Genomic DNA, 25,656 nt, shown 5'->3' with positions numbered 1-25,656 from the left:
ATAACATGTCACTCAATAAAATTAAGCTAGGTTTTTCAAATCTAATTTAATTCAAAATGTCTTTAAATATTACAAAGATCTAATACAAAGTAACCACATTTTACAATTTAGAATTTAAGAAAGACCAAAATACATAGCAATACTTTACAACATCACAGGTTAAGAGAGGCAAACACTTTATTCTTTAACCATTTGTGTTCTAGGTTTAATATTTATAGTACATGCTACAAAGGTGTTACACGCAAGTACTACAGAATAAGGCTTCCTTTCCAATATTTCAAGTGTTGAATTATATACTTTTTAAATGACCCATGCATAGTAAAGAAGCATTAATCAGTGTTCAATGTAGCTGATAAACAGTTAATCTAAGATTTGTTAATTCTAGAGAAAGCAAAGCAGGAGGAAGAGCATGTTTTGCAGAAAAGCAAACCTCTTTGAAATATTAACAAAATATGAAACAAGGGGCGAGACTGAAATTTAACACATTGCTAAACCTACAAGTTTATAGACCCAAGGTAATATATTTAATTTATTTGGTTTATGTAAAACGTATTTTGATAATAGCCTTTATTACATTAATATAATGAACAATATTGATCAATAATCAGAATAAGTAATATGAATAGCAAAACTAAAAAACGAAAAAAATCATATTTCAAAAAGGAGGATCCCACAGAGTGGCAAAATGCTTGTAATGGTCCAGAAATCTACTTGGATCTTAAAGATTACAAACCTGTAGAATGGACTATTTTTGGATCTTCTGGAAAATCACCGGCTTATAGATGTTTGGATAATTGTCCCATGGGTGTCATGCTATAAAGGCTTGCTGATGTTCCTTCTTTCCTCTCAACTACAACAATGTGTTGCATGCAACTGAAATTCTTAAGGCTGCCATAAATGAAAGCAGGGTTGATCCAACTATGTGCATGCATGGCATGAGATACAATTTAAAATGCTCTTTCAATAACAGAACTATTTGGCATTGCATTCCAAGCATACTCAACAGGGTCAAATCTGAGTTGAAAACCTTGTAGCTTGCGTGGAATAATGCTTCAATAGTGGAACTGTTTGTATACCCTCAAAGATAACAGGATGCAAAAAAACAGAATTAGATTAAGGAAAGAAAACTAATTAATATAGCCCAAAAGTTAAGCAAGCTAACTATCCTTTTCTGATGTCTGACTAAGTTTACATAATATGGGTGCACTTTTGTTTCTCTTCCCAAAGAAAAACTTTAAACAAACAGGAAATGTTGCATGTGAGAAGCTGGCCTGGTATATGATGTCCACTAATGTAAGTGGGCACCTTGCACCAGTCATAACAACCCTTATGGTGATTTAGGAGGTCTCAGACAACCTTAGAAAGCTATCCAAGTGACAGCTGTGGAGAGCAGCCTTCAGGCTTAGTCTTGAAGGAGTGTAAAGCAGATTGTTTTACCAGGATGCAATCTTATACTATACATTAAATGAAAAAGAACCACACAAAGTATTTATACAAATATGTATTTATTATATAACACTCTCTTGTATACATTACAGTATCTCCTACACAGAGATAGACACACAGGACACAATACCTTAGCAAATTATGCACAGTAAATAGCACTAATACACAGTGGGCCCGGGGGCGGGGAGGGGGGGCAAACATATACTAAGAAAGTGGTATAAGAACCCTGGGTCGAGTCAGGACAATGTCGAGGGGACGTAGAACTGCTGCAGACCTAAAGAACGACCCAAGGTAATTAGATAGGAACCCCAATGAGAGCGTTTGCAGTGTGTGAACATGACCATGTGCTCCGTACAAGTCTATGTGCAAGTCGTGGTTGGAATTTTAAAGATTAGCGAGCCTTTCCAGTTGTCCCTGAGGAAACCCCGTGGACTACAGAAGGTTGGATAGCCATCCCACATGTGGATACCTTGGTACCCAAGTTACCTATAGCAGGGAGGCCGGGTGCATAGGTGTGAATTGGCGTCGGAAACCGCAGTTGAACCCAATGGAGGACTTCAGGAGAGTGCCGCTGCTGGAAGAGGAGAAAGTGTCTGGAGAAATACAAACATGGATTTGTGAAGAGGAGTACCTGAAAGCAGAGGGGACAGAGTCTATGTCATACAGGAGTGACCAGGAGACTTGGAAGACAGATGCCCTCCAATGTCGGGAGCTTCAAGAAAGATCACAGTGACCTTGACTCTGCAGCTGCGAGGACCAGGTGACGCTGAAGATGACCAGGACCCGGATACAAGCTGTCCTACGAAAGATGTTGAGTGCGGAGGGGTTGGTGTCCGGCGGGAGCACCAAACCTTGCCAAATGCAATCAATGCAGGAAGTCAGGAAGGTGCATGGTTGGGATCAGCAAGGTCCAGGAGACTCATCACAAGCAGGGAAGTCAGGGCAGGCCTCGAGCAATCAGGGGAGCCCAAAGAAAAAAAGGTGAACCTCAAAAGGACCCACAGGCCGAAGGCATAGGAGTTGCGAGAGGACCTTAAGTAGCTCACTAAAAGATGCAGTCCGTGATGCACACAATGCGGTGTGGCTGAAGATTCTGGTCACTGGAGGTGCTCGAAGCTGGGGCTACTTGGAGCCCAAAGATCTTCTTGCAAAGATGCCAACAAGTCTTTGCAACTGCAAAGGGGACTTAATACCCAAAGGTTCGGTTATTGCAACCCCCACAATGACTACGGGCCTCAAACTTGGTAAGAGGGTAGAGCAGGCCTCAGGAGCCAAGGAAAACCACCACCTGTGTTGCAGAGCCCACGGAGTGCGGAGGAGTTTGTGATCTGCAGACCGGTTGTCTTTGTTGCGGTGCCTGCAAATACAGGGGAGTGTCTCCTTCACTCCAAGAGAGATTATTTCAGTTGTGCTTGATGCTTCACAGGCCTTGAAAGGTTCCTGTATGATGTACAGACACAGACGATGCAGCAGACTGGAAGGGAGAGGAAGTCAAGCTCATACGTAGTCCAGCAAAGTCCAGAGTGCCCAGCCAGTAGAAGTGCAGTGGTTTCAGTTATGAATGTTGTCCCATGACAAATCTAGGGACCTGCACCCAGGTAAGCCCTTAAGCACCCTAGGGAAAGGGTTGGGAAGATTAAGGGGGCCCTCCCAGGGGAGGGTCTGGACAGGGGGGAGGTTACTCCCATGTCCTTTATCCAGTTTAGCGCCAGATCAGGAGCCAGGAGGCTTGCAGGACTGGTTTGAACTGGACTATGGACAGGAACAGCAAATGCGCCCCTCATGCAGACTTTCAGCCACTGGCAAGCGCACCCACACAGCTCTAATCACCTAAATCCCGTCTGGAAGGGTGTCACCATTCCCTGTGACAGGATGCCTATTATTCTACCTTCCCCTGCTCGAGCTTGGCTCAGCAGCAAGAAGGAAGAAATGTGTCTCTGGGCGGCAGAAACCATTTTGTGCTGTCTGGACTAGAAGGTTGGTACCGGGAACACTGAGCCTAATGGAGGGCTCTTTCAGTGCTAGTAATCAAACCTACCACACTGCTTGCACTGTGGGAGGTATGATTCAAACATGTTTGATACCAAACATGATAGGATTCGTTGCAGCCGTTTTCGAATTTGGTCATCGCGTCATTACGCGGTGCCCTTATTTATAGTATACGGCTGCTTCACTTGCAACCCGGGAGAAAGGCCTCAGTAGGATGCAGGGGTGTCCTGCTCATGCGGGGGCACCCTCTCACTTACAACCAAGCACCCTGCCCAATTGTAAAAACCTGCTATAGGGGTGACATAGGTTTTAAGTGCAGTGACCCTTAGATATAGTAAACCTATATCTTTAGTAAGTGGTGCATGCATCAACTTACACAGGCGGCAATGGCAGGCCTGTAGTTCCATTTTGAATGGTCTCTCATGGGTGCCATAATGCATGCTTCAGCCCATGGGAGACCTCTGGGTACCTATACCCTGGGTACATGCATACCATATACTAGGGACTGATAAGGGTATCCCAGCATCCAATCTGGAATGTACCTAGGTACTGAATGCAACAGTTTAAAGGAGAAAGCAGATAGACTGGGGTCCTGATTATCAGGATCCCAGTCAGACTAGTCAAAAACAGTATCACATCAAGCAAAAAAGTGTGGGTAACCATAAGAAGCAGATCCTACTTTCCTACATAGCATATGAAAGTAAAATAAAGTGTCTGGAGGGATGCTGATTTTTATACAATTATTTCTGCCAGCACGTGAAATGAAAGTTGTGGTTAGTCAGCTTCTCTGAAATTGGCTTGGTAGGCCCACAGTCAATACCAGTTCCCACACAAAAATCCTAACCAACTTAATAGAGTGTGCAGAGGCTATGATAGAACTGTATTATTTGCTTCAAATACAATTTGGTACAATTCATAAACTTAAGTGATTGTTTTAAACATCTTACTTTTCTCCTTTAATTAAATTATCAGAATGTCATTCTGTTAGACCTGGCACCATTTGTGTGGGTCTCCCTTCCATTTTTGCTGTTGCCTCATGTATTTTTGCTGATGTTAGATGCTTTGGGCACTGTGCACTGCTATCCAGTGCCACAGTGCCAGTGCTCCCTATGGTAAATTGATGTATTGATCAGTGGTTCCATGTTTAGCTATTTGGTTTACTTGTCAGACCCTAGTCTAGTGCCCTGAGTGTGCCCAGGGTGTGTAAATCCAAATGTTGCTGGTGGGCTTGCAGCACTGGTTGTGCCACCCACAGCAGCAGCCTTGTAAAATGCGTCTAAGGTCTGCCATTGCAGAGCCTGGGTGCAGTCTGCTGACTGGGCAAGTGCACCCACGTGCCAGTCCCTAAACCTTCCCTTTTCTTCATATCCCCTATAGTAGGCCCAAGGGCAGGGTGCATTGTAAGTATAAGGTAGGACAAGCCCTGATGTGTGTGGCAAGTCCTAATAGTGAATTACAGCCATTTTCGTTTTTCACTATTGCCAGGCTACCTGTTCTCCATAGGCCAGAATGGGCTGTTAGAAAATATTACATGTTTATAATCCTAACTGTCTCAGAGAACATGGTAGAAATTCGAGTTTAGTATGCCTGAACTCAGAATGATAAAATACATCAGTGAAGTTGGTTTAACATTCTGTGTTTGCAAATACCACTTTTAGAAAGTAGGTATTTGCTTGTCTAACCATTCAAACCTGCCTCTGCTAGGTTGTGTATTCCTTTGTCTGGTTTTGTGATTGACAGGGCCGGAGGATTCCAAGAGACAGGATGAGTAACCCAGTGGTGAATAGAGAGATCTGCATCTAGATGGGAGGGAGGAGTTGCACCTGAACCTTGAATACAGCTGTGCCTGCCTTCCACAATGCTGTCTCCACCTCCTGGGGAGCGGCTGCTCTCTCTGCCCTGCACACTGAAAGAAGAGAAGGAGTCCTGTAAACAAAGTGCTCCAGGACAGTACTTGCCTTCCACAATGCTGTCTCCACCTCCTGTGGGGCGTCTGATGTTTCTGTCCTGCACTGTGAAAGGATGGGAGAAGTCTGGTAAACAGAGTGCTTCAGAACTGGTTTGGACTGGGCAAAGGCCCCTCTCCCCTCAGAGAAAAAAGGATTTTGGGGTATAAATATTGGGACCCTGATCCAAGAAATTAGATCACTTTGGACTACAAGAAGAAACCTTTACTGAGGAGAGGAACCTGAAGAAACTGAGTATTGTTGTATTGTATTGTAAAGGCTCTTCTATAGCGCATGGCTACTCGGGAGCATCCCAGCGCTTAGGACTGACCAAAGGGAAGTGGATTGCAAGGAATGCGGAAGCCCAGACTCTAGATCCTGGGAAACAGAACAGTTTTCAGCTTCTTTCGAAATGCAAGTAAGTTAGGCTCTTGTCGGAGAGATGGAGGAAGGGCATTCCATAACTTAGCCGCATTATACGAAAAAAGACAGCCCCCTGTGCGGGCCCTATTAATCCTGGGAATTGCTAATAGATTTTGCTGATTGGAACGAAGATTCCTAGATGGTTTATAAGGCCTAATCATGTCATCCAGGACGGGGGGACCTCTCCCATAGTGTGTTTTGTGGACTGTACAGAGGGTCTTGAAGTGAACCCGCTCCCTTACCGGAAGCCAATGCAGAACACTCAACACGGGTCTAGCTGAGGAGCGATAGCTAGCACCCGTAAGTAGCCTCGCTGCAGAGTTCTGGGCAACCTGAAGTTGTCGAATAACCGAGACAGGGGCTCCTAGATAAAGCGCGTTCCCATAGTCCAGCCTAGATAGAATGAGGGACTGGACTATGGTTTTCTTGGCTTTTTCAGGTAGCTGAGGAAGGATTTCGCGGATTGTCTTCAACAACCCAAAGCAAGTAGCTACTGTCTTCCTTGCCTGGGTTTTGAATGACAGCTCTGAATCCAGCCAAAATCAGAGGCTCTTAATCTTGGTCTTTGGAGTGGGCCAAGGCCCCATGCAGGAAGGCCAGAGTGTCAGGTTGTTAAATGTGGCTCGTTTCCCCAATAGCATCAGCTCAGTTTTTACCCCGTTCAACTTAAGGTGGGATAAGTCCATCCATTTTGCAACTGCTTCCAGGCAGTTGCAAAGGTTGGTCGGAAGGGGCTCTACCTGATTCAAAGAGACAACTAGCTGGGTGTCATCAGCGTAGCTTACTAATTGGATTCCAAAGGAGGCCACTACTTCCGCCAGAGGCGCCATGTACACATTGAACAGTGTGGGGCTGAGGGAGGAGCCCTGTGGCACCCCACACTGTAATGGTACTGGGAGGGAACAACTGTTCTCCGAAAAGACCTTAAAAAATCTGTCTCTAAGAAACGACTCGAGCCACATAAGGGCCTTGCCCGTGACCCCGATCTTTCCAAGGCGAGATAGGAGGACACGGTGGTTGACCGTATCAAAGGTGGCACTGAGGTCCAGGAGGATAATGGCCGTGCTGCCACCAGCGTCCAGAATCCTCCTGGAGTCCTCGACCACCCTCAACAGTGCTGTCTCGGTTCCCTGCCCTCTCCGGAACCCTGTTTGAGTTGGGTGGAGCAAGTTGTGGGTCTCTAAAAAAGATGCCAGCTGTTTGTTCACCCCTTTTTCGGTCAGCTTACTAATGCCAGGGAGAAGGGAAATGGGGAGATAGTTAGAAAAATCGTCAGGGTCAAGGTTTTTTTTTTTAACAAAGCCCTGACCATAGACAACTTCCAATCTCGTGGCACAGTGCCTGACTCAATCGAAGTGTTGACTAAGTTGATGATGGGCGTGCTAATGTGGGGCAAAGCCGAGTTTAAGATGGTCATAGGGGCAGGATCGAGCAGAGAACCACTCTTTATGGAATTGATGAGAGGGGGTAGAAGTTCTACACTGAGGGGGGAGAAGATAAAAAGCTGAGGCAAGATAGAGTCAGTGCCACCTACCAGAGGGGGAGTTAGTTCACCCATAGGTAGGGGGGGAAGGGAGAGAGGATCTTTTGAATTTTGGTGGCAAAAAAATTTACTAATTCGTCACAGCGAACACCAGATTCATCAGAAGATGATGGCGGGTCCGGGGCTTTCAGCAGAGATTTGACTATCTTAAACATCTCTCTCGGGGCGTTTGCGAAAGCCTCAATTTTTCCTGTATAAAAAGTGGATTTGGCCATGTTAAGGGCAGATTTATATTTTTTTATGGTGGATCTATATTTAATTTTCTTCTCCTCATCAAAATGTTTCCGCCACTGCCTCTCCTCCCGTTTACATTCCTGTTTAAGGGACCGTAGGTCCGAATTAAACCAGGGTTGTTTAGTAGGGCCTTTCTTATTTGTAATACATTTTTTTGGGAGCACGGTATCCAACAACTGTTCAATCCATTGATTGAAGTCTTTGTTTGCCCTATCTATGTCCTGATTACCCAGAGGCTCGCTCTTCTTCAATATTTCTAGCCATTAAGTATGGGCGGAAAATCCGCTCCACTCGCGGATTTTGCGGATTTTCGGTAAATTCGCAATCCGCGAGATTCGCGAATTTCCCGCAAAATCCGCAAATCCGCGAGCAGCGGATTTTATGGCTTGCTCGCAATGTTCGCGTGAGTTCGCGGCTTCCCAGTTCAACTTCGCGCCCCGCGAATAAGCGCTAAATTGCAGAAATACGATCTTAGCAAAACTGAAACTACTTACCAGGTTCAAAAGTTCAAGCTCATCATTAGTAGCCATTTCCTGTAGTGCTTCCTGAGGGGCCCCTCCAGAGTTCAGTTGCCTACTTGCAACTATTATGTGACCCTGCTCTGACCCTCAGAATAGTTACACATATGCCACAAAGGTACTGAATTACAGCTAAGGGAGACAAGCAGGAGCCAGGCTGGAAGTTCAAATCCAGTGACACATTAATCAGCCCCTAATTCATTATTGTCAGTTGGGGCAGGGCAGGTGTTGTAACTAATTTTGCAACAATGAAAGCACTTAGCAAGTGCAAAAGATCACTAATCAGGAAGCACTAAGAAAGCAGGTGCCAGCTAAAAAATATTCTGTGACACATTAATCAGCCCCAAATTAATTCAGGTCACTTGAGGCAGGGAAGGTGTGCTTTGCTTTGCCACAATAATGTACACTGGACAACCAGAGGGTGCTGTGATGAAACAGAGGGTGGCATGGGTGAGCCAGAGGGTGGCATGTGGTGACAGAGGGTGGCAGTGATGAAGAAGAGTGTCCCAAACAGGCTGGACACGTAGAAACAACAAGTTCGCAAAACTTGCGACCCGACAGGTAAGTTCGCGTTTGCGAAATTGTACAAAAACCCTCGCGACCTGGCAGAAACCCGCGCTAACACAAAAAAAAAAATCCGCAAATTCGTGAGAATTCGCGGATTTTGCGGATTGCGAGTTCGCAAATCCGCAAAATTCGCGAACGCGAGATTCGCAAAATTCGCCCATGCTTACTAGCCATTCATTTAGCTCTAGTTTCGTCCAGCGCCTACCTAAGGCTTTGTGAGAAGGTATTGTTGGACTGGGTCTGTAAGCCTTCCATATGAAAGGAATAACCATATGGTCTGACCAAGGGATCGAATATGGCTCAGCTGAAGTTAACTCCGCTATGTTAGAAAATATGGGATCTAGAAGGTTCCCTTTGGAGTGAGTGGGATGTGAGACTATTAAACTCAATTCACAGGAGGCTAAATCCTTAGTCAGTTCCATTGCGGTGAGATATGAGAAATTATTAAAGTGGAGATTCAGGTCTCCCAGCACTATAAAATTAGAAACCATACTAGCTAAATCTAGAATAGTTTCGATTACTCCTTCCGGAAATTGTCCTATCGAGGAGAGACTATTCCCAAGCTGAAGTGCTGCTTGGGGGATTGGCCTGCAGTCGTTGTCTTACTGCCAAAGGAAGGGGAAAGGAACTTTGTGTACTTTGCTTTCAACTTGTGAAGGATCTCCAAGGGCTTGGAAAAGAGCTTGCCTCTTGCTGAAGTCTCAGGGGCAACAGACTTCACCCCCAGCTCACCAGAGTTCTTTTGGAAGTGCCTGCTGCTGTTTTGGGACTTCTGAGGAACTGCTTGTCGCAAGGAGCTGGAAGCGCGACTCAACTAGAAGAAGTGTGTCGCTGTACCTGCCGTCACAACTCCGAAGGAGGGTGTCGCCGCTGGAACTGTCGCACTGCACTGCATCGAAAAAAAGCGCCTCACATCACCGAGAAGTGCGCCGCAGTTGGAGCTGCTGCCGTCGCATCGTGGATGTCGCTGCTGTAGTTGTCGCATCGTGCGGAAGCTTCACGCATTGTGGAAGAAGAGTGTTGCAAGTGAATCTGCTGCTGTCGCATCTCAGAACAAGGGTGTCGCTGCTGCAGTCCACGCATCGAACCGAAAACTTCTTGCATCCCCGAGAAGCATGCTGCATCTGGAAGATCTTCACGTCTTTATTTCTTTGCACCTGAACTTTGCTGCATTTCCCTCGCTGCGATACTGCTTGTCGTGGAAGCGAAATGCAACCTAAGGTACATTGCCGCAAAATGTTGCATCTAAGAACTGAACTAAACTAAGCTAAATTACCATCTTAAAGTAACAGTATTGTGTATTTTGTTATTTATGGTCTTGTGGTAACTCTATATAAAGTATACTTATTTTTTAAATAAAACCTGTGTGGTGTCCATTTGTAATGTTTTCACTGGGTTACTGTATGGGGTCACAAATGCTTAACACAACGCCTCTGAGATAAAGCCTGTCTGCTCATGCCAAGCAACCAAGGGGGTGAGCAGGGGTTATTTTAGGAGTGTAATCCCATTATCCTGACTAGAGGCTAGGGTTCCTATTTGTCACAAGTACCTACCTGTGCCAACTAGAGACCCCCAAATCTAACACATTCATTATCAAACAGCGTTGAGCCGTAATTCGATACAGTCGTAGAAGTGCTCTACACACCACCCTAGTTTGAACCCAGCAATATGCAAACCAGTCTTGAGCTTGCTCCTCATGGGAACAGTCCAGCCCGAACTGCTGCTTTGAAGCTATCACATGGATGGTGCCAGCTGGGGTCAACAGACCACCCCATATCAGTCATTGTTTTTTAATAGCAAACTTTTTATGTGCAGCCCGTTTTCCTTAAAAGAAAGTATTTACATTTAAAAAAAATAACTGGGTAAATACCCTCGTTCTCCTCTGTTGAATTTTTATTGGATTTATAATTGATTGTTTTGTTTTATCTTGCAACGTTATATGTTACCATCAGCACCTAAATGTAAAAAAGCCATATCTATTCTGCTTAATTGTTTTTTTCTTTTTTCGCCCTCCTCGCTCTTTTCCTTCCTTCTTTTTTCTTTTCTATATTTAATTGTATGTTATAAATGTATTGTTTTTTCTTTCTTGTGTTGTTAATAAAAAAAAAAATTTCAAAAAAGAGTTGACTATTTGTCAAAAGTTCGTTTTAGAGTTGGTCCCGTGAATCACTGCCTACTCCCCACAAAACTCTTTTTTATGACCAAAAGGTGAAGGAATCCCAAGGGGACCTTTTCCTTTTTGCAAATGTATTACAATCTCAATGTTTTTGTCAATATTTTTTAAAATGTTTTGCAATTAGATTTCAGTCACAAAACTGAAAGGATGCCCACAACATGCACCTTCCAAATACTGATCGGTATGGGGTCCCAATCCCATTTTATAAATCTGCAAACAATTACCAACCCCTATAATAGGATTTGTACATTTAAAAGAACATTTTAATAGATGTACATACTAAATTGGAGTGTTTGCAACATTTAAATCTCTTTTTACACCCTGCCCTTAGAATTCTGGAGGCTTCTACATTACAAAAGCAAAGTATGCAAACTTCCAAGCAAAACATACACATAATACAAAGTTTTAGTTCAGCAGTAAATTACAAAAGCATTTGCTTCGATACAGCAAAAAGGGGCAAAAGAAAAATTTAATCATAAGGAATTTCAGAATTTGGGCTACAGCAGTATTATTGTTAATGATGTGATTCAGAAATCCACTGTATTTTCTGCGAATATTATCCTGAACCTTAAAAAAACAGTGTAATGAGGTATCCCAGCGAGTGTTGACGTACAGTTCCCAACTGTAAGTCCTTGCAAGATTTCAAGGAACACTCAACCCATTCTTCAGGTAGATGAAAGGGTGAAAAAAGGTTTCCCATCCACTTGGGTCTTGAGTGGCAAAGCAATGTACAACTGCACTACCACTGTACAATGCAATACAATTTAGATATGTAAGTCACACTTTCACCTACAAAAGGCCTTTTTTCAAGTGAAAATCTAACTGGCCATTCACAAAACATGGATGTACACTAAACAAATTAACTCATACAAACTTTTCATGTGAGTAAATCATCTCCCAGGCTCCAGCATTCCATGGTTGGAATGACCTACTACATTTGGAAGAATCACAAATGTACTTGTTAGTGTGTATTTACAAACCTTTCTATGTTCCATTTCTACCCTGCAAATTATAGGACTGTTACTGGTGTCTAAGAAAGGAAAATCCCTCAAATCGGTGAAGTTAAGGGTTCTCAATAGAGATCAAAAAATAGTTTTAAAGTACAATTATCCTCAAGGGTTTCTTTTAAGCAAACAGAAGGAGGGTGGAGCACACTTCCTAACATCCTAGCACTCGGTATGGCCTACTGCATCATGGTATATGCCAGTTGCTGCTGGTATTAACCGCAGGTGGGCCCCGCGGGGAGGAGGGGCTAATTTAATAATAAATAAAAAATGTACCTGTCCGCCTGCCAGGCCCTGCATTTTCTCAGCGCCTGCTCCTGCTCTCCTGCCTCCAGCAGGAACAGGAAGCAGGCACCCTTCCTCCCTTACCCAAAGCCAATCACAACGATGCATTGGCAGCGTTGTAATTGGTGGGGACGCCGCCCAACCAGGGGCTTACAGGGAGGCCATTCTCTCCCTGTAGGCTGCATTGCGGCCTACATGAAGCAAGGGAAGAGTGGGCATGACTAGTTTGGGCAGCCCCAGAGGGTCAACCAAAGAATCATTGCGCACTCAGGAGTGGGCACACCACTCCACCCCTGCTCGCCGAGCAGCCCCGTCCACCTGCCTGCAACTAAACATAAAATGGTATTAACTTCCAGCTATTACCATTTTATGTTTCTACTTCTTGAAATACGAGAAAATAGTGGGGCGATGCTCCTCTGCCCTAGTGCAGGAGCCACCCCTGGAAAATCCAGGACAACTATCCTGAAACACGTGTCTAGAGATACACAGCACTGGCTGCACCAACAAGGTTGAAAACTAAAGACTGCTGTTGAAGGAAGTGCTATCATGCACTGAATTTACCCTGATGCCTTGGGGCGTACTGGGTTCTGGAATGTGAGGCAGTGTGCTCCCACTCTATTTTTGTTTGAAAAGGCTCCTTTGAGCCAATGAGCTGACAAACTCTGGCTGATGACCTGCGCCCAATGAGTGGTACAGAGACCTGAGAAGATTTTAGTCAGCATTTCCATAACCCCCAAAAGAATGTGTTGCTCTCTACTTAGGAAGGGCAACTATACTGAAAACGTGCCTAAAGATGTACAGCACTGTCTGCAGCAACAAGGGTAAAAGAGTAAAGACTGTCACTAAAGTAAGTGTTAGCATGCACTGCATTTACCATGATGTACTCAGGTGAACTGAGTGCTGGAATTTGAGGCTGTGCGCTCCCAACCTCTTTTGATTTGCTTTTATGCATTCCTAATGGCTTACTTTTACACGAGTGAAAATGCTTCTGTCTGGTCAGCAATGATATTCACAAAAGAATTTAAGGAGTACTCCTAGCAAATATAGCAGGAAACCTGACAGAGTATAAATCCAAGTTTCTTGTGAACTTCACATCTAGCCTAGTAGTTCAAAATGAATACAATGAACATGTAGACTGAGAGTGCCACACTGTTATTCACAGAAAACAAGAATCACAACGTGGGGAACATATTTTCAACCAAGGGCATAACATTAAGGATAAGTCTGGAAACCTTAAGGGAGAATTTCTAAACAATTAGAGAGAGGAAAACACATGAAGTCCAATTGTTGCTAGAGTTTGGGCCCTTGCAAACAAGTGCTGGGATTGATGTAATCAGAACCTTCCGATCAATTGCAAAGTGATCAAGGACAAACATAAATGGACCTCTGCCTTCACCCCTATTTCAAAGGTGAATGCCAAACGAGTTCTTCAATCCACAAAATTCAAAAAGGACACCCCCATCTTGTCAAGTGAGGAATGATTATTGTAAAAAGAAGCTGAACACTACATTATAATCCTGAAAACAAGACTTCCTATTAAATGACCCTAATCAATCAATCAATCAATCAATTAGAAATTTAAAGCATCACCTACTCATCAGAGTGTCACACCGCTAAATAAACTGCAACAATTCTCCCCAGCCATAGAGTAAAGCTCTGAAAGGCCCGATCAAATAGCCAAGATTTCACAGCTTTCCTAAAGAGATATTCCCTCCGAATCTTGCAGCAATGGAGCAGGAGTTGGTTCCACGCTTGAGCTCCAAGATACCAGAATGAAGGCTCTCCCCACTTTTTTAATTTTTCATCTGATCCTTGCCGCCGATAGTAAGTTGGTGCAGACAAACAGAGTGCTCTAGACGGGTGATAATGGTCTAGCCTCATTGAAACATAGTGGTTGCCTGTACCATAAAAAGCTATGTGAGCCAAGATTAGTGCCTTAATTATCTCCTTAGCAGGTTGCCAAAGGAGCTCCTTCAGATCGGGATCAATTGACAAATGTCTAGGCACTATTAAGAGTAGTCTAGCTGCTGCATTCTGAATAATCTGCAATCTCTTGAGCAGATAGTCAGGCATACCCAGGTATGGGATATTATCATAATCTATGCATGACATGATTACAGTATGGATTACTGCCTTCTGTACCTGGAAAGGGAGCTGTCTCAAAAACTTTTTTACCGATCTTAATAAGGCAAGGCATGAACCAACTACAGTAGAGATCTGCAAGCTCATAGAGAGGTTACAATCAAACTTAAGCACTAGATTCCATGCCAGAGTGGTAGGGAGATGGAGGGGGTCTGCCCTCTTTGGTCAGCATTCCTAGCCCCAACCCAGCTTGAGAGAACCACATTGCAGGATCTCTGCTTTCCCAGTGTTACAGTGTAGATGGCTGAAGATGGCTGGCCCCATCCACTTAAAAATAGCTTTCAAGAAGTACTTCAAGGCTTCACAGAACTCTGAGGTATCCTTGTCTATTGAAAGAAGGAGCTGAGTATCATCTGCTTAACATATACTATGAAACCCTAAGGATCCTACTAATGAGGCCAGGGGAGCCATAAAGATATTAAAAAGAGATAGGCTCAAGGCCGAGCCCTGTGGCATGCCTCATTAAAGTGTTTTTCGCTCTGAGGAATATGAGACCACACAAATTGCTGGACTACGATTCTACAAAAAAGAGTCAAACCACTCCAAAGCAGAGCCAACCACACCAGTGTCCTCTAGATGTTGTAGCAGGAGGGTGTGGGAAACAGTGTTGAATGCTGCAGATAAATCCAACAGGACCAGGGAAGTCTGCTGATTCTGATCCAGTGGCAATTCAATTGAGCTAGGCACTTCAACCAGTGCAATATCTGAGCTGTGTCATGATATGAACTCAGATTGGGAAGTGTGAGGACATTTATGCTGTTCTAAGTAAAAGGATGGTAGTGCTTTCATTGGTTTAAGTTCTGTTCTGTTTGCTGATGGCTTCTTTAACAAGGGAATCCCTCTAACTTTTTTCCAGCAAGAAAGGACCCTAATTGATTTACTCAAAAGATTGAATGAATAATTTATAATTCAGGGGAGGGGAAAGATTCTCTAGTGAGCCCTTCTTGATGTCAGAATAGCTTTCGCAGATTCCTCAAGATAAATCTAAGAAAATTCACACAGCTTATCCATGATCGCCAACACATTGCCTGTAGATATGATCTCAATGTCATGTGGAGCATTGTTTAGTTCTAGATTTGATACAATTTTAACAATCCTCACCTCGAAAAAATTTGTGGGATTCTTACAAAGTATGACTGACTCTGTAGTAGGCTTTGACAGGGACGTAGGCTGGAGAAAAACACCTAACCGTATTGAAGACTTCACGTGGACTATTACCTGAAGAAAGTATTTGTACAGAGAAAATGGTGGTTTCAGCCTGTCTTATTAACCCGTGATAATGCTTCTATGTCAGCCTATAGATCTCCTTATTCTACAGTGAATAATGCCATCTTCACTGACTTTCCAAATGTTTACAGTGTTTCCTTATTGCTGGCAATTCTGAAGAACGCACTTTAGATGCACTCTGGAGGCCTGCTCTAAAATTCTCATCTTATCCTGTGCCATCAGACTATCAGGGGCACAAACAGCAGATTTGGTAAGTCAAACTGGTCCAACAACGCTGCATTGATGGCGGCAATAACGCAATCACAAGACACGCTGGAGGCCAAGATCGGGGCGGTCGGGTCGGATGTGATGTTGATCCGCCAGGATCTCTGCAAGGCGGTGGACAGGATAACGGAAGCCGAAGCATGGATATCAACCACAGAAGACACAATGGCGTCCCTCCATAATAAGGTATCCTCTTTGGGATCCATTACCAAAGGCCTCACAATCAGGGCATGGGATTCCAAAGGCAGGGCCCGGAGGAACAATCTTCGTCATGCTCCACATGGCGAAGGTCTATTTACATTTTTTCACATTCCACGAATGTATCATTGTTTAGCACGGTAAAGGTGGAGGCTTTTGGTCCAGGATCGATGGGTATGGGGGTCGACGTTTCAAACTGACTTGGGGCACAGAGGGTACTTTGGGACCACAGCCTGCGGGTCTTCCTCAGGACTGCAGGAGGAGGAGGGCAACCAACTAGGAGGTGTGTTGTCCGTGATTCACATCCGCAAAAGTTGTGGTGAGGACCAGTAGAGTCCTTACTGGTTCTAGTGCAAGAGGCAGTAGTCCTCTGCAGAAGGCATGGGGCTTGTGGGTATATCCTTATGCCATGGGTAATTCAAAATTCCTACCTCACCCGTAGTGAGGGGTAGTGAGACCGCTTGCCAAGTGAGCTATCACTTGGCTTTCGGAATTGGAGACAGACGCTCCAGCTTCCGTAATTGTGTGCCTTATGACTGACACAAGCGGTCTCACTACACCTCACTACGGGTGAGGTAGGAATCTTGAATACCCATCAATCCTGGACCAAAAGCCCCCACCTTTACCATGCTAAACAATGATATATTTGTGGAATAAACATTTAAATAGACCTTGTAAACTATGAATACTGTATGGCCAGGTCGTCGAAATTGACATTTCTCTATCAGTCCAATCACTGAACTGTTTCTCAACCCCTTGTAGATTTTCACCTGGTAATCTCCCCTTCTCCACACTTAAGCACCTACTCCCACCTTTCTGCATGTTCCCCCTGGAGCAACCACTCTAAATCCCTTTTATGTATTCAAAAGAAAATACAGTTAGACTCCAACTGTTATTTTAAATATAACTGATTAAATTACGTTATTTTGAATATGTTTGGTTGTGGCACATTATTTTCTTATATGTATTGATTACTGGGAGCAGACATTATGTGAGCTCTAACAGATTGCCTTGAGACAATTGATCTGTCTAACACTAAATGAAGGTTTAGGACCACTGTATTCTGTGGCTAGGCGACTGGTCGCGAGAGGTAGTGGTGGTCCCAGACAGCTTCAAGTATCTGGGAGTATATCTCTCAACGTCTCAGGAGTAGGCGTGGACAAAGAATCTCGCCCTCTTTTGCACACAGGTGAGCAACCAGACGCAAGAGTGGTCCAACCTTCCCCAATCTCTCTTGGTAGGTCTGCTATTTTTAAAATTATTTCTCTACCTCGTCTCCTTTCTCAATTACAGAACCATCCCTATCTGACAAAACCAACATGGTTTCGCCAATTGAATGGTATTCTAGCCCGCTTTCTCTGCGGGGTAGCACGTCGCAAGTAGCCTTGAGGGCCTGCTTCCAGTCTACTTACTCCGGTGGAGTGGCCACCGCAGACGTTCAGGCGTACTACATGGCCTCACACCTGCTCGTGGTATGGTGATTGTGGGGACCCAGCATATGCTATGGAACGCTGGATGCTGGGAGACACCACCCTCCACATGGCTCTCTATTCGGTAGCACTGCTTCGTGAGCTACCACCCGTTACAGTCACAATCTTCAAGATTTGGAAGTCAGCGCTCTGCTTGATGGGTCAGTGGGGGAGACTCACTAGAGAAACTCCATTGTGGAACAACAGACAATTATCACAGCTGGTGTAGCTGTCCGGCTTTCGGGACTGGGAGGCCATTGGGATTGGCACAGTGGGGGCAGTTGTATGCGGGTGCACTCTCAAGTCTTTTCTCGATATACAAACGGAATATGATATGCCCCATCACGCAGTTCCACTGCTATCTCCAGTTCCGACATGCCTTTACCCCATACATATCTCACCTAACAGAGATCCCCATCGAGGCCAACGTTTTATGGGTGACTTGGGAGACCACAAGATAACCAAAATATATTGTACACTTCTTAACAATACCCCTACCACACTTCAAAAACTAGAGAGGCATGGCAGCAGGACTTAGGCCCCTTACAGGAGGACGACTGGTTAGATGCTCTGGAATCCCTGCTCAGTGCAGCAATCGTGGCCCGTCTGTGCCTTATCCAGTTTAAATCCTACACAGAGCCTACTATACTAGGCACAGACTGTGTTGCGCTGGGCTCATCGCGTCCCAACATTGCTTACGCTGTGGATCTATGGAGGGTAATTTCCTGCACACTGAGTTTTCTTGCCCGACACTGTCAAGGTTCTGCAATGGGGTGTTTATATGCCTGTCTGAGGTTCTGGGGTGGGACATTGCATCCTCACCGAGGTTGGCCATGCTGCATGTTACGGAAGACATAGGAGGCAATAGATATAAGCGCCACCTCCTATTTCGAGGTCTCACGCTGGCAAAAATGAATCTTCACCGTCACTTCGGGTATGGAAGAGGGTTCTAGACTTTTGTATGGGGCTGGAACTCCCGGTCTTTGAGGCGAGGGGATGCCCTTGTAAACGCTACAAAATTTGGAAATAATTGGCTGATTACAGGGGACTATATCTGGAGCCTCCTCCACCCGCGTCTGACGCTGAAGAACTGTTGATATGACACTAGTAGGCTGGCATTTCCTTAGTGCTCTTATTCGCTGCAACTGTGGGTGGAAAAAACTGTCCTTATACTTAAGAATGTTTTACTTGTTGAACCGAGGCAATGTGGCGCAGTTGTTTCTTCTTTCTTATTCTTACGTTCCTTCAGAATATATTTTAACTCCAATCAATCCTCTGATGTTGTTGAAAATATTGACTCTCGTATATGCCATCCCTAATTATGTACCCTGGGTGCTTTGCAAGGCCTGCGTACTATATTGGTTGTCAACAATAAAATTATGTTATGAAAAAAAAAAGAATGTGCCCAACTGATGAGTCTGAAGGTGAATGAATGTATTAAAATTTCGAGATGACAGCTTTTCCAGCAAAGCAGTCGCTTGCACATCTGTGGCATTATCAGTATGCATTTTAAAGTCCCAGAGGAGAGAGAAATTTTAGAACTGCACTACATGATTCGTAATGGTGCCATCTAGAGAATTAAGAAAATCTCCAAGGTACCCTGTGGGCTGACAGCCCTGCAAGGAAAAGTTGTGCTGGGATAACAATGCAGAACCCTAGGGCCTCAATGCCTATGAGGTGGGGAAGAGAAAGGGTTGAGCACTTAAAACTATTCTTAAATACAATAGCAACACTGCCACATCTGTGGCTTAATTGGTCTACGTGAACCAGAGAGCAGTTAGTCTGTACAGCCAGAGCAATATCCAGGGCAGAGGTAGTGTTTGTCCAGGTCTCAGTTAAGAATATTAAATCTACCTGGGAATTGCTTAGTAAATCGAAAATATATATGGCATTTTTGTGTCAGAAAGTTAACAAAATTGCCTGTAGGTCAGGATATGCTCAATTCCGCCCCCTGCTGACTAGATGTCTCAGACAGTCTTTTCGAGCTCTCCACCTACGTAATGAAGTCTTGTTTTAGAATGTACCAACCAGTTTGGATGCTACTGTATACCTCAAATTTCTTGATTGAGGTACCCAACTATGAAAAAATGATGAACTGGGGTAGTTCCTTTTCAACCCCTCCTTTAAAACATGGAATAAACGTACAATGAATATTCAAACGGAATCTTACCACTTTATGCTTAGGAAACAAATACAAACATGATGCCTGATTTTCCAGTTCATGGACTGTACTCCATTTGTCAGGATGGTTTTTGGAATGAAAATATTTTCACTATTTTGTCCATGCATTGTTCTATGCAAGTTAGCATTCGCAGCACATTTTATGTTTAGCTGCCATTTTGAACCATGCTAGAAACTGCTTCTTGCCTCTTCGAGATAACGGGGTGTGGAAACTTTCATTTCTCCAAAGTTGGGCCTTGCCTTGCTAATGAATGCAATGTTCTTATTAGCACATACCTTCTCCCACTGGTATAGTGGCGTGCACGGGCAGAGTGACCTTGGGTTGAACATAGTGTGTGCCCGGCCTCAGAATCGAAACACATCCTTCTGTAGTTCTTTGATCAACCGCATCTGCTTGGAAAATTCCACTATGAGTGTGCCTTCATTGGTTCTGAATTGTACATAATGTATCTCCGTGTTTGCTGATGTCAGTCCCTCTGCAGCAATTTTTAGAGACTGGGTTGACCGTGCTCCACTCGAGTGTATCTGAATAAATATATTGGTTTGTATTCTCTACTGTGTGACCGACTCTTCATTTGTATAGGAAGGCTGCGAGGTGGTCGCGAGTGACCCGGGCGCCCACACAGGGAATACATCGGGCGAGTGACCTATCCCCTCCTGAGGACAAGTGGGGAGGTTGAGGCCATCGTTGGATCAGATGTATGGGTACGGGATCCCTGCACGAGAAAGTTCCTGTACTCGCAAATGCCCCTTCTGTCCCAACGGACGGTGACTCGCCCAGCGTTCATCACAACTGGGGTCCCGATTGGCGAAACACTTGGATCTGACCATTTGCTCTGAAGAATCGGCATTGGAGAACAACTTTGTTTGACCTGCACATATCAGGTGAGTTTGATTTGGTTCTTTGTGGATATGGTACCATTTGGTTTGTATTTGGTACGGTCTGAGGACCGATTTTGCAAATACTTTGCCAGGCATAAGTAGTGAGCTTGTTTTCTTTTGAAAATGCCTCGAATAAGTAATCTGTTCTTTTGTGCTTTTGTTGTGGTTCTGCTGATGCTTGATTGGAGGAAAGTCAACCAGTGCCTCCAGAAGGCACTCTGAATTTTGATATGTATGTGAAGCATATCCTTGGCCCTATTATGTTGAGTACGCTATGGCACAAATTTATGATCGACAATGCTGAGTTGCAGTGGCCACTGACGAGCACTGTCGATGAACAAAAAATTGGGTTTTTACAGGGAAAATTGTTTGCGAAGCGAAGAAGGCAGTCTATGTTTGATTCAATTTGAAAGTGGCAAAAGGAAGCTAAATAGAGGCAAATGAGAGCTGAGAAAGAGGCCGGGAAAGGGAGAATGCAAACTTTGACTCAGAAAGTTGTAGTACATGATAAAGAGAAACAAGAGAGGGATTGGACGTGAAGATAGAAGGATTCAATTACAGATTGATAAATCTTACGTGGCTCAAGAAGAATATGATACTTTTTTGGACGAATTATGAGATACTCGACCCCACCTTCATATGCGCCGTACAGGATATATCCAGATATTCTCGTGCAGTCCCAGCCACCCACCCCTTCTGTCTTTGCTGTTTCTGCACCTGCTACTGTTGATCAGACTGCTTTGGCCACGGCACTTCCTGTACTCTCTTTGCCCTTGCCGTCTGTTAGTACTCCTGCTACCCCTATTGTTGTCCCCCAAGAGATCAATCTGACTCAACTTGCCTGACTATAACATGGCAGCCTATCCTCATTCCCTTTCCTATTCTGCCATCCTCATCTTCTACACTCGCCTGTCTCTGGACTCAATGATGTTCGGTCATTTCCTGATTTTCAAACTAAGCTAGCTGAGCAGGAATCACATGGCTGATTCCTGGTGGAGCAGCTCCGACAGCTATAGGGGAGATAGGCTATGGCACACCACTATGGACGTCACATACCCAGCCAAACTTCGGACATTTGCCACGTTAGTTTCTCTACTGCTGTCTCCTTCCTGTGGTCTCCCAACTCTCCTTGGTCCTTTTTGGGTCTTGATTTTCTTGTTCGCTAGTAACTAATCTTCACACCATAGCCAGCTGAGCATGAATCACATGGCTGATTGCCGGTGGAGCTGCTCCAACAGCTATACGGGAGATTGGGTCTTGGACAACGCTATGGCAGTCACCTTCCCAGCCGGACTTCGGACATATGTCTCGTCAGTTTTTTAACTGCTGTCTCCTTCCTGTGGGTCTTGATTTTCTTGCTCACTAGTAACTCCTGTCTTGACTATGTAATCATGCTGCAACTAATGTGAAATATTTGTAACTTGTAACATGCTGTTTCTTCATTTAAAGCGCTCTTATACCTCCGGGACCAGCCAGCGCTATATAAAACTCAAATAAATAAATTTTAAAAAATTGTTTCAGAGTCCCTTTCACCAGCTCTTAAACCTACCACGCAGCCAGCAGCGACGTTAGTGCCTGTTACTTCTGTTGCTATTCCCACTCTGTTTTTTTCATCTGAGTAGTGGGACACCAGTACGTGGATTTGAGGATAGAGACTGTTCGAAATTTATGGAACATATGGCGGCCTTTAGTACGATCTGATGTGGGAGATGAAGAAAAAAGGGTAGTAGCTGATCAGGCTGCCCAGTGGGGTCGGCATCCTATTTACAGTGTGGAAGATGTGTGGAACATGATGAAAGATTATGAGCATTTCGTACAACAGCATGCCCTTAAGCATATGTCTGCTACTCTGCTTAGTCTTTGGGAGCGGTGTTTCAAAGATGCAGTTCCACAGATTTTATGTGATATTAAAGCTCATGTATATGTCACTAATATGGGGCCTGATCAAGTTTTTGGAAGTATTACGACATTGATTGCTTACTGGGGTAGGCTGCTTGAGTATCTGAGTTTCCAATGCAGAAGGTTCATCCTATCTATCACCCCAAAATACCAGAGTTAATGGAGCACGGTATTGTCACTAGACCAGGTGTAGCGGCACGGAAAAAGAGTGAAGTTTTGTCTCTTAAGACTCAGTTACCTGATGCTAAGAACAATCCTACTGCATGTTATAAATAATTGTCTGAAGCTGCCTCTTCAAAAGTAATGACACTTGCAGATATTGAAATGTTCTTTGGTTTATTGGTTCTGGTTGATATTTGGAGACAAGTGCACACACAAGATCATGTGGCGGAATTGGGTGGTAGCTGGGATCAAATTAAAGTATTGGATCAGGAGAGGAAGCCTGGTGGGAAGCCTAAAGCAGATATTTTCTTTGCCAGGCCGCATTATCATGTATATGCATTCTCTTATTCCACAGAGAATGGTTAATTTGGACAAGTTAACGGCTTTTGGCCAGAAGAAGGATCAGAGTGTGTCTGATTTTTTCACTTGGTTTGAGGATGTGTTTCTGGATTATAGTGGGCAGGATTTGTCTATTGAGGGAGGTTTTCGGTTGTCCGTCAATAGATTTATTTCCAATTTGATTCCTGAAACAGCAACTCTATTGCAGTCTTCTGAGAGCACTTGTTTCACCTCTTCCCATTCTGTTATTTTGAATATGTAGCAGTATTATGAACCCAGGGAAAATGAGGATAAAGAGAGGTCGAAGAAGAAGCATAAGGATTTGAAGACAAAGGTGTTGTTGCAGCAGGCCTCTAGAGGGAATGGTAGAGAACTTGGTGGTTTGGTCCGAAAGCTTCCACACACTAGCAGACAGCCTCATACTATGACTTTGGGGCTGAATCAGTGGGCGTATTGTAAGGAGGAGGGACACTAGCATAGCGAGTGTCCTGTGTTGTTGCAGAAGGTGGCGGTCCTCAGAGGACGAGGTTCTGGTGGACGGATTGTGGACCTGGAGGAGCGGACAGGGTTCAGAATGCAGCAACCTCACAGGGTCAATCCGATAATATATTTTTTTATGAACGTCGGGGGGACAGTATTATCAAGATGACTATGACACAGATGAGGTGACACGAAAGTCTTACAGCTAGAACAGCCAGGGACGGAGTGAGCGACCAGTTCTGATACCTGTAGATCAACGCGGTCCTTGTTACTGCAGACTTACAAGGCTCAGTTAAGGAATGTTTGGTGGTCCCTGGGGCGGCTCTGTCTGGCCATATTAATGTTTCAGTAGGTTTTTCTAGTGTACCGGTTGTAAGCCCCATTTTAAAACCTTTTGCATTGCCCATCGGTCCTTTCACTGTGGATAGCCATTTTTGCTGACATCTAATTGTGGTGAGAATTTGATGGGTTTGAAATTATTGAAAATGTTGCAAGCCACAATTTATTGTTCCCCAGCAGGTGTCTATATGACAATGGGTCCGGGTGTGGTGTGCGCTAAGAGGGTGTCTGTCCAAAGATGCGCCCCTTCCTGTTGAATTTAAAGATGTGCCACCCACTCTGTGGGCCACAGGCGACAGACACTCTTGCAAATATTGCCTGTTTTGTTAAGCATTAAGGATGGTGCCATTTTACCTCGTATCTAAGCATGGGCGAATTTTGCAAATTCGCGATCTGCAAATTTGCGGATTTGAGAATTCGCGATCCGCAAAATTCGCGAATTTGCGGATTTTTGGTTTTTGCGTGTTCGCGGGGGTTTTTTGCGTGTTCGCGGCGTTTTTTGCGTGTTCGCGGGGCTTTTTGCGTCTTCGCGAGCCGCTTGCATAGCGAAGTTACCCATGCAGTCGTTTATGGGAGAGGGAGAGAGAGACAGATAGATAGATAGATAGATAGATAGATAGATAGATAGATAGATAGATAGATAGATAGATAGATAGATAGATAGATAGAAGAGAGAGGGAAAGAGAGAGGGAGAGAGAGAACGAGAGAAAGAAAGAAGGGCCAGATTCCTGAGTTGCCCCTACAGAACATACAGCTTTTTATTTTTAGCAAAATGCATATGAAAATTGTGCTGTAAAGGTCTCTTTTAGTTTAACCACTCCTGACAACTCAAAATGGGTGTATTTGCCATCCTCTCCCTTCTTCCTGTTTTTTATATCTGTAAGTGCTTCCTGATGAGGTTTAATTCCTTGGACAGGTGCCTTGTTGCCTACTTGTAACTATTCTCTGACCCTGCTTCAAGGGTCAGAGTAGGGTCAGAGAATAGTTGCAAGTAGGCAACGAGGCGCCAGGAAGCAATTAGCAGCAGGTGTCCAAGTTGAAGTTAATTTGTTTGTAACCCTTTTGTAAAAGGTTACAAAGAAATTAGGTTCAACTTTTGCACCTGCTGCTGTAACCCTTGCTTGGCTAAAAATTCGTCCCCGCTGATTCGCGGATTTTACCGCGATTTCGCGAGATTCGCGGATCGCGAAATCGCAGAAAATCCGCAAATTCGCCCGCGAAACGGATTTTACGCCCACCCTTACTTGTATCCATCAATATAAAATAAAGCAGGCAGGAGAGCAAGCCTGATTGCAGATCTTACAGGATTTGATTGAGAGAGGTGTGGTTGAGGACACGACGGCTAAAATTTGCAATAGCCCTATTCTTAAAAGGGAGCCCCCAGGTTCCTCTTATGACCATGAAGATGTTTATCATTTTGTGCTCGATTTGCGTGAAGTTAGTGATTCCCCAGTTTCCAGTGGTTGCTGACATCACCACTCTTTTGACAATGATTGCCTCTTTTGCTAAAAAAATTCTGTCATTGATTTGAAAAATGTGTTCTTCAGTATTCCTATTCATCCTGATAGCAGATATCTGTTTGGGTTTACCCTAGCTGGCAGAAGTTTTAGGTTCTGTTGCGCTCCTCAAGGCTATACATAAAGTACGAGTACCTATACTCAGGCATTGAAAGGTCAGTTGGATTCTTTGTCGCTCTCCACAGGTAATGTATTGCCGTTTTCTGCCACTGTTGGGGGCATCGTTTACCTGCCCTGCATTGCCTGGTGTGACTGCAGTCCCAGGCCACCAAGTTTTCCACACCACCGCTTCCCGCTGTCTGCTGATAACCCTGGTAGGACAACAAGTCACAGGGTGCAATCTGCCTGGTTCCTGCCATCGTCGACGAGGAGGAGGAGCCTACCTCACTTAAAGCGCTGCCTCATCCCCGCGAGGCGGGACGCTTG

General features: G+C 44.4%; 1 protein-coding gene across 1 annotated transcript in view; it reads right to left on the bottom strand.

Moving 5' to 3' along the window:
• ABCA4 (ATP binding cassette subfamily A member 4) overlaps nucleotides 1-25,656 on the bottom strand; it is a 1,055,123-nt gene that overhangs the window by 123,120 nt on the left and 906,347 nt on the right. The gene's annotated exons all lie outside the window — the stretch shown is intronic.

The sequence above is a fragment of the Lissotriton vulgaris genome, chromosome 1_1, assembly GCF_964263255.1.
Source record: "Lissotriton vulgaris chromosome 1_1, aLisVul1.2, whole genome shotgun sequence".
NCBI classification, from domain to species: domain Eukaryota; kingdom Metazoa; phylum Chordata; class Amphibia; order Caudata; family Salamandridae; genus Lissotriton; species Lissotriton vulgaris.
The sequence above is the reverse complement of the archived record's forward strand: the minus strand, read 5'-3'. Positions and strand labels throughout refer to the sequence as shown.